Source organism: Lissotriton helveticus, chromosome 2_1 (assembly GCF_964261635.1).
Source record: "Lissotriton helveticus chromosome 2_1, aLisHel1.1, whole genome shotgun sequence".
Taxonomy (NCBI): domain Eukaryota; kingdom Metazoa; phylum Chordata; class Amphibia; order Caudata; family Salamandridae; genus Lissotriton; species Lissotriton helveticus.
This window is the reverse complement of record NC_136059.1, coordinates 233,709,437-233,718,971: the sequence shown is the minus strand read 5'-3', so window position 1 is coordinate 233,718,971 and position 9,535 is coordinate 233,709,437.

Sequence of the window (9,535 nt, the reverse complement as noted above, 5' to 3'; positions counted from 1 at the left end):
CCCTACCCTGCGATCGAACTTAGCACAGGAAGTACCGGCTGAGACTTGGGCTGATACTATTGCCAATTTTTTTACCACCAAAATTAGGCAGATACAGGATTCTTTTCCCTCGAGACCGATAGTTGATCTTTTGACCTTGTCGGAAGAGCTAGCCCATCTGCCCTCTTCTGGCCCTGTCCCGGCGGACTTTCCGCCGCTCACGATATCTTCATCACTAGCACTTATGAGGAATCTTAAATCTGGTTCGCCACGTGACCCCTGCCTGGCTAAATTCTTAGCTAAAATGGCAGACGTTGTCAACCCCCTAGCCAATCCCATTTTGAATCTTTCCTTGAATCAGGGAGTCCTATCTCATTCCTGGAAACAGGCCATGGTTATCCCCCTTCTTAAAAAGCCTAGCCTTGCCCCTGAAGTCCCGGCCAATTATAGGCCTATCTCGCTCCTTCCAGCACTCACTAAAATCTTGGAGAAACATGTTCATAGCGTGCTCTCCAACTTCTTGGAGTCCAATGAGCTGTTGCATGCGTCTCAGTCGGGTTTTCGACCTAACCTGAGTACGGAGACAGCGCTCTTGGAGGTTTCAGAGATTGTGAAGGAGTCGCTGGATGCCGGAGGCAGGGTGATGTTAGTTATGTTAGACCTGTCGGCGGCTTTTGACACCGTCCCCCATGAGGATCTCCTCATTAGACTGCATGATATCGGTCTGAGGGGGACGGTGCTCAGGTGGTTTCGTTCCTTTCTGGACAACCGTCGACAAACGGTCTGGGCCTCCCCTGGATCTGCCGAAATGTCGCCTTTGGGAGTTGGAGTTCCTCAGGGCTCAGTACTGAGCCCTACTCTATTTAACATCTTTATGACCCCTCTGGCGGCATTGATGGAGTCCTATGAGGCCCAGATCGTTTCCTATGCTGACGACACCCAGCTTCTCTTTACCTGCCGGAAGAGCGAAGGATTCGATGGTGAAAGTATCCGTGAGTGCCTTGGGGCTGTTTTTAACTGGTTCCAACTAAACAGCCTCAAGTGCAACTCGGATAAATCCGAGATACTTTTCTTTGGATGCCCATCGGAATCGGACTGGCATGGTTGGTGGCCTGCCGACATGTTCCCTCCAGCTCATTCCTCGGAGTCGGCTAAGAACCTGGGAATTAAAATTGATAATGGGCTTACGCTCAAATCCCAGGTGCTGACCCTCACAGGAACATGCTTTGGTATCCTCAGAATGCTCTGAAAGTTTTTTCCGTTGCTCTCTGAGGAACATCGGAGAATAACGGTTCAGGCCCTCATTGGATCCAGACTGGATTACGCTAATATCCTGTGTCTGGGTCTTCCGGAGTACCTCTTACAACGTATGCAGGTGGCTCAGAATGCAGCTGCACGAGCCATTTTTGGCCTGCATCGTCGAACCAGTGCTTCAAATTTGCTGCAAATCTTACACTGGCTCCCCATCAGGAAGAGGATAATATTTAAAGCCATGACACTAGCTCATAAAGCCTTACATGCTACGGGGGCTCAATACCTACAAAAGAGGCTGGCTTTTTACCTCCCGGCACGATCTTTAAGATCAGAATCACTGGCACTCGCAGTAGTCCCCCGTATAAAGAAAGTCCGTATTGGAGGACGGTCTTTCAGGCTGCTGGCCCCCCAGTTGTGGAATTCTCTACCTCTGTCTTTGCGGTCCACATCCAACTTACTCGCTTTTAGGAAGGGTTTAAAGACCTGGCTCTTTACTGGCTAGAGTTTCTTTTTAATTTTATCCTTCTGTTCTGCTCTCTCTTCTGTTGTTGTTATGTTTTACCTGTCTCCTCCCTGGGTCTGGAGTATAAAGCGCCGGGACACTCCTTTGGAGTAGCCGTGCGCTATAGAAGACCCATAATAACATAACATAACATAACATAACATCATGGCGGGAGGGTACTGTCCATAATCTCCAAGCTGTGGCCACGCACTGGCATCATGGACTCCCTGACGCTGCGCTCTCAGGCTAGAGCTGCTTTTCCTGATGATCCTTGCCCTCTTGGAGCCTGCAACCACTGCTCGGGCCCACTCTGGGGTTCTCCCACCTCGTGGCTGTACCCTTCCCGTGACTGCACAGGCACACGTCCCACGAGAGGAGGATCCACTGGTTAGTCATTTCCGGTGTCCACCTGGCACTGCTCCAAGGGCTGCAAGTCATCCTAGCCAGGCCGCCTGCCTCCCTCTGTAAGTCCAACTCTGCTCCATACTTTTCTGTTGCTCTCTTTTGAATCCTTTGTTGTGGCAGCGAGTAGGCCACCACCACCGCTGCTGCGCATCTGGAGCACCGGGCGTGAACAGTCCGCTGGTATTTCCAACAGGGCCCCTGGCACTAACAGTTCATCTCTCTATGTTAACAAGCATTTGCAATGCAATAGGTCGCGCATTTGCTGGAGTTGGAGCTATTGGCTGGAGTTGGAGCTATTGGCATTGTAAATTGCAATGTTGTTTATTTCTGGGTTTTTTTTGTTACAGTGGAGTGAATATTTATAGGAATAAAAAGGGCACACCCTACTATATTATAAGCTTTTATGGCAATTGTACAGTAAAGCTATGGCTATGTTAACAAAGTAACCTGGCAAAGTAACCGTGGCCATGGCAAACACTACTTAGAGCCCACTTATGGACAACAGCGGTCAATTTCAGGCCTGCACTGTATGTAGGCAGTCATGGCAGATGATGGATATGATTCACGCAGCTGCAACAGAGGAGCAGAACACAAGCATGCTCTGTTTAAAGAGAGCTGGACTACAAGGTTGTAAGAAAGTGGATTTAAGCATATAAGTATTTGAATGTTGTAAATATACATTTGTTCACATTTATCTATACGAAGACACTGTTTTTGTACAGGCACTAGTGTACATTGCTGGCAATGGTGTCTGGTATTCTCCACTTATCAGCTCACCCTCCAAGATAAAAAAAATCAGAAGAAACTAACTCTCAATTCCTTGATTTCTACACAATCTTGATGTGCTGACTGTGGAATTCCCATGTGGGTGGAATACTTGACTGCTACTAATCTTTTTTTTTACCAGTACATAATGAGGGCCCCTAAACCTAACACAGCATCAAGAGGGCCCCTAAACACGCCTGGTCATTATGGGGGCCTCTAAACACATCAGGGCATCAAGAGACACTTAAACATACCTGGGCATCATGTGGGCCCCTAAACATATCTGGGACTCATAATGCCCCTAAACATACCAAGACATCATGAGGACTCCTAAACATACCAAGACATCATTAGGACCCCTTAACATACCTAGGCATTATGAGGGCCCTAGAACATACCTGGGACTCATAATGCCCCTAAACATACCAATACATCATGAGGACCCCTAAACATACCAAGACATCATGAGTGCACCTAAACATATCTAGGCATCATGAGGGCCCCAAGCATATGTGGGTATTATGAGGGCCCCTAAAATTACCTGAGCAACATGAGGGTCTCTAAACATAAGTGGGCACCATCTGGGCCCCTAAACATACCGAGGCATCATGAGCCTCCTTAAACATACCTTGGCAGTACGAGGGCCCCTAAACACACCTGGCCATCATGAGGGTCCTTAAACATACCAGGGCACTATAAGGACCCCTAAAAGTACCTGGGCATTATGAGGGCCCCAGAACATACCTGAAACACATAATGCCTCTAAACATACCGAGGCATCATGAGGGCCCCAAATATAAGTGGGCATTATGAGGGTCCCTAAAGATACCTGAGCAACATGAGAGTCTCAAAATATAGGTGGGCACCATCAGGGCCCCTAAACATATCTAGGCATCATTAGGGCCCTTAAACATACTTGGGCATCTTGAGCGCCCATAAACCTACCTGGGCTTTGTGTAGGGTGAGGGGAGGGGGGACGCACATGTTCAGGCAGAACCTAGGAAGTGCTCTTGTAGTCTGTGGAAGGTCCGGGGTGCGGGTGGGCGGGGAGACGATAACATTTGGTGTCTGCGCCAATGTGACACTCCAGTAGACTTCAGTGGTGCCTTGCATGGAGGCTGTTTGAGAGACACTGCCTGGCTCACACCACCTCATGCTCCCTTCTCAACTCTCACATCAAGTACGTACTTCAGTCGGGCAGAGGCGAAGACATTAGGACAGCATCACGGGGGCTCACGAGTGCCCCCCGATGTTACAAGATCTGTGTGGACACCGAGGTCCAGAGACTTTCAGACAACCTTAAAACCCTTGGTAGGAGTTCACCTGAAAGGTAAGCCCCGCCCACTCCCTTCCACCCAATCCTTGTGACCCCGCATGGCCCCCACTAACACCTGCACCTGCTCAAAGCGGGGCCTCTGAACAGGAAACTCCCTGACACTGGGAATACATTGCTGAAAGGTACCTGGTGCTCCAGTGCCAAGTGGTGCATTCCCATTCAGGGGACCAAACCTTGGAATGCCCAGAGCTTTGGGGGCGGTTCCCAATTTCAGCCCAGTGCCCCCCCCCCTCTCCCTCCCCTCTGCTGGTACCCAAGAAACATGCAATGATACACTCTGCTTGCTGACAGCAGTTGAAAATCAGAGTGAAAGTCTAGTAGATAATGCAAACGTGGGGATGGGTGCGAAAACACCGGTTCCTGCTCGTTATTTCCCATTATATTTTAATCTGTGATAATAATAAACAAGCGGCGCTGTGACAGGAATAGCAGCACTGCGTGTTCAACACAGAGCGGCAATTTCCGTGGCAGTCAAAGGAGGGCGGCTGAGGCTGCAGTATCAGAACAGCAACAGTACACCGCTTGCAGCACAGAGGGGGTGTCATAAAGAAAACAACCTGCGTGTCCTAAGAAGTAACAGAACCGGGTTATACAGTTTCCGGTGTAACAGCCAGAGCTGCCTACCTTGCAACAGGAGAACCAGGTTCGAGCCTCGGCGTCGGCTCAATGTCCTGTGATTCTGGGAAAACCCTTTTATCTCCCCGCAACTATCAAAAACGAGGGCTGAAATCAAAAGTAGTGGTGCACGTGCACCATAGAGGAGTGGGGGCGAAGGAATCTGTTGTCTGTGCTACGCTGATCCACATGCTAGACACCGGTGGGACTGGGTGGAGCAAAGGCGGGACATGCGCCCGCCTTTGCCCAATTGCGTGCCTTATTTTATTTAAAAATGCACGCTAAAGCCAATGGCAGCTGGGGAAAGCTACACCACATGCACGAGCGTGTGGTCAGCTTTCAGAACCCCTTACAAGAGGTCTTGCGCTGCACAAGAAGTGCTGCACACTGCAACGCTAGGCACGAGACCTAAAAGCCTCACATGGGGGCTTGGCCAAGAAGGCAGAGTGAGCACACGCATCTCGCTCGAGGTCCGTCCCCACCATGCCCAAGCATCGTCACTGTGCCCTCAGCCTCTTCCACAGGTGACCAGAGGCTACCCCCCCCCCCCCACCTGAGGGCCAGGGGCTGTTGCTGTGGAGCTTCGGGTACAGCTCTTTCCAGCTTGGCATCAGAAGATGGAGGACCGTGTCTCCCTCATGCTAGAGAGGCCTGGGCGCCTATAGTAGCGGCCTACAGAGAGCAGAGGTAGGCCTCTTACACGTCCAGTGCTTGGTGCATGCCCACTGCAGGTGGCGCCTCTGTGAAGGAGGGGTTTCCTGGACTGTGGCTCGATCGGATGGCTGTTTGCTCACAGCGAAAATCTGCTCGCGAAGTGACCCAATGGGAAGCAGCTGCGCCTTTTTCGAAGATCTCCGATTGGGGCACCAGCACTTGGCCTCGTGGCTCAAGGAGGGCTGGTGAGCGCTGACCTTACATTTACAGGCCTGAGAAGCGATAAGGTTTGGACTGTGCCCCCGATGGTCACCCTGGACCTGAAGCTACCTGGTAGTCTGTGCTGAGGACAGCCTGGTACTTTTCTGCAACTGAGACCCCCCCAGCCATTGGGATTATCCTAATAAACGCACCGGTGGAGAGGAGTGCCCTGACCGGTGGTGCTGGCCGCTGGAGGATCCAGGGATGCTGTGATCTGGTGGTGTGAGGGGAAAGTGCACATTAACCCTATCGCTCCACCCCTACTTTTACAAGGGCAGTGACTCAGCCAGGGACCTGCTGGGCTTCCCCTCTGGTTAGCGGATACCTCACACCTACTGGGCAGTGGCCAGGTCCAGATCATGACGTTAGCCAAGACAAAAAAGGAGCACTCAGTTCGTGACCTCCTTATGAAAACCACAGGGGACCCACAGGGCTCCGGCCAAGTAAGCACAGGAGAGAGCGTTGATGGGCTGTGACCCATGACTTTCTGGAGTCCTTCTTCGCCTCACAGCGAGAAGATATCCTGGCTGTAAAGACACACTTTCAAGCAGACCTGCGAGAGGTAGGAAGGGACATTGATGCTGTGGGTTTGAGGGTGGGGGCCCTTGAAGAGTCGAGGACGTCCAGGGATGAAGAGATCTCTGCACTTCAGCAGGAGGTCATCCAGCTGCAGGACCGACAACTTGACCTTCAAACTCATCGAAGGATCTGGAGAACAATGTCCGTATCCGTTTGGTCCCCAACGGTGTAGAAGGCTATGTCCCGAAGGGGTACATCCAAGCTTTTTTTCGCATGGTCCTGGGCACCCCAGCGGAGGACACAGTTAAAATAGATCGCCATCAATCTAATCGCCCTCCCGCTGATATTCTGGTCGGTGTCCATGCTTTTATGGTGAAGGAAGCGATTCTCAAGGTGGCACGCTCTGCCCTAACATTGCAAATTAGAGATCATTCTCCGCCGCTTTTTCAAGTCCTGGCCGCAAACACCTTGCAGAAGCGGAAAGATCTCCAGCCCGTGACTAGTCACCTGCGCTCAGCTGGAAATGCCTACTCCTGGGGTCTTCTGTTCCGCATAATATTTCGGTATGAAGACAAGCTTCATCAGCTCAGTTCCCTGGAGGAGACGTGTAACCTTCTGAACCTAGATCTCAACAGCGCAGCCTCTCAGGCCTGGGGGATGGGGCCATTCTTGGCCGTAAACAGGACTAGCGTTCTGGTTTCAGCTTTGAACGCTTGTGATCTGACCCTGCTACAATGGACAAAGAGCGAACTGCAGTAATTCGATCTCTGTCCGACTCTGAGGGGGAAGCCTTGAACTCTAATCGTTGAGGTATAATTGGCTGGGTTGTGGGGTTTGGTGGGGTCTGGGGGGTGCAGGGGTGATTACCACAATGTTGCGAAATGTCTCTTGCCCTTGTGGTTGCCCCTGTACTCCCTGCCCCTTTCTTGGGATGGATATTGAATGTAATTTGTCTCTCTTCTGCTTTATTTGTGTTGTTCTGTTTGGGTTGTTAATGGGTGGGTGGGAATCCCTCTCCGACGAGCCTTTTAGAATACTTCTTATGAATACTTTCACTCATAGTAACCATGTCCACATGCCACACCCTTGTCTTCTCAATGCATAACAGAGCACTAGCCAACCAACTGCGGGTCTGCTAGTACCAATATGCCCATAGAGACTAAGATATTTAGCCTCAATGCCCGCAGTTTTAATAACCCTATTAAGAGGAAAGCAATGCTTTTTCTACTAGAGCAATCTGGAGAGGATATATGTCTCCTACAGGAGATTCATTTATTTCCAAAAGACACACAGAGAATGCGAACTAGAGAGTTTCCTTGCCAGTACTGGTCATCTGGGAAGGGCAAGTAGGGTGGAGTGGACATTCTGTTTTCCAAAAATTTTATGGGCACGGTGCTGGGTCTAGTAGGTGAAAATATGGGCTGCCTACTGGCATGGTGGGTATGGATGGGTACATTTCACCATAGATTGGCTTCAGTCTACTCCCCTAATAAACACCAAGAAGCTTTCCTGATAGAGGCTTTTGCCTAGCTGCTTGACACTCCTCACCCTGCAGTCGCAGTGGGTGGAGATTTAAACTTAGTGATGGATTCTGAGATTGATTGTTCTGGTCAGAGATCTGGGGGAGCAAGAGCCCTGTCACCAGAGGTTCAGGAATGGCTCACAGAATGTAGATTGAGGGATGCGTGGTGCTCCTTACAACCTGGAGAACGGGACTATACCTTCTACACCACGGTACACAGATGTCATTCCCGCTTAGACCACTTTCTGGTTATCTTTGCTGCATGGGAACGTGTCCGGGCCCCTTCCGTTGAGGCCCGCTCGCTCTCATTTGATTATGCACACCTCCCCTTCTCCAGCTTCGACCAGTGGCATTTGAGAGAATTGATGCTGTTGTCCCCGACAACTGTTAATGCGTAACGGACCACTTTGCCGGAATACTTATCACTTAACAATGACTGCTTCAACGCTTTGTCTTCGACTTGGGACGCACTGAAACCTGTGGCTCAGGGGCTTTTATTGCTAAAGCTGCTGATGAGAATAAGACAAGACGGGATAAGAGGGAGGAGTTTGAATTGAGAGTGAAGGAACTAGAGGCTATCCATAAGCGCTCTGGTGTGCCCTGGATTTGGAGGCAACTTGAAAAGGAACGGCTCCACCTTCGGCGTCTTGACTTGGATAGGGCCGAGCACACCGCTGTGAACTTGAAGCAGAAATATTTTGTAGGGACTAATATAGGAGGTCGCATACTGGCGCACTGTATGCGTAGCAAGCAACATGCACAAGCAACTAAAATGATTCAAGGGCCGCCGGGAGTGGAGGTTACTGGGGATGCCGACATTGCTGAAGCTTTTCAGGCTTATTACTCTGCGTTTTACTCTGTTGACTCCCCAAACTCGTCAGATCCATAAGCGTATGTCAATGCTGCTGTGGTCACCTTCCTCCCCAATAATGAGGCTGAGGTGCTTGATGGGCCTATACGCACCAAGGAGGTGATTTTAGCGATTGCCCAACTAAAGCCCATTAAGGCGGCAGGACCAGACGGGTTTAGCTCAGCAATTATAAGACCTTTTGGACTGAGTTAGCCACCCATGCTCACTTGCCTGTTTAATTTCTTTGCCAACACAGATGCGCTGACTGACACAATGCTCTAAGCCTCGATCACCGTAATTCCTGAGCCGGGCAAAGACCCTAAACTTTGTAGCTCGTATCGACCAATCTCGTTGCTAAATATTGATACAAAGCTATTTGCTAGCATTTTAGCCCAGCGCCTGAACCCGCTAATGCGCGGGCTGGTTGAGACAGACCATGCTGGTTTGATCCCGAGACAGCAGTGTGGGGATAATACAAAGCGGCTTTGCCATCTGATCGATAAGGTACAGCATTCCCGAGAAGAACCCCTGTTGTTTGCAGTAGATGCCGAGAAAGCTTTCTATAGGGTGCATTGCTACTTTAGAATGATTTGGACTGGGTAAGCACTTTTGTAACTGGATTGCGGGCCTTTATAGCTCCCCCAGCGCTTCGGTTAGGGTAAACCGGGTAAGATCTTATGGTTTCTCAATCTGCAGAGGCACTAGGCAGAGGTGCCCGCTGTCACTCTTACTCATTGCCCTTTACAGGTACGCGAATTCGCGCGAAAGCGATTTTGCGGTCCTCGAAAGCCGCGAATTTGCAAAAAAAATTTTGCGTGTTCGGGGGGTTTTTTGCGTTTTCGCTGGGCTTTTTGTGTGTTCGCGGGACTTTTT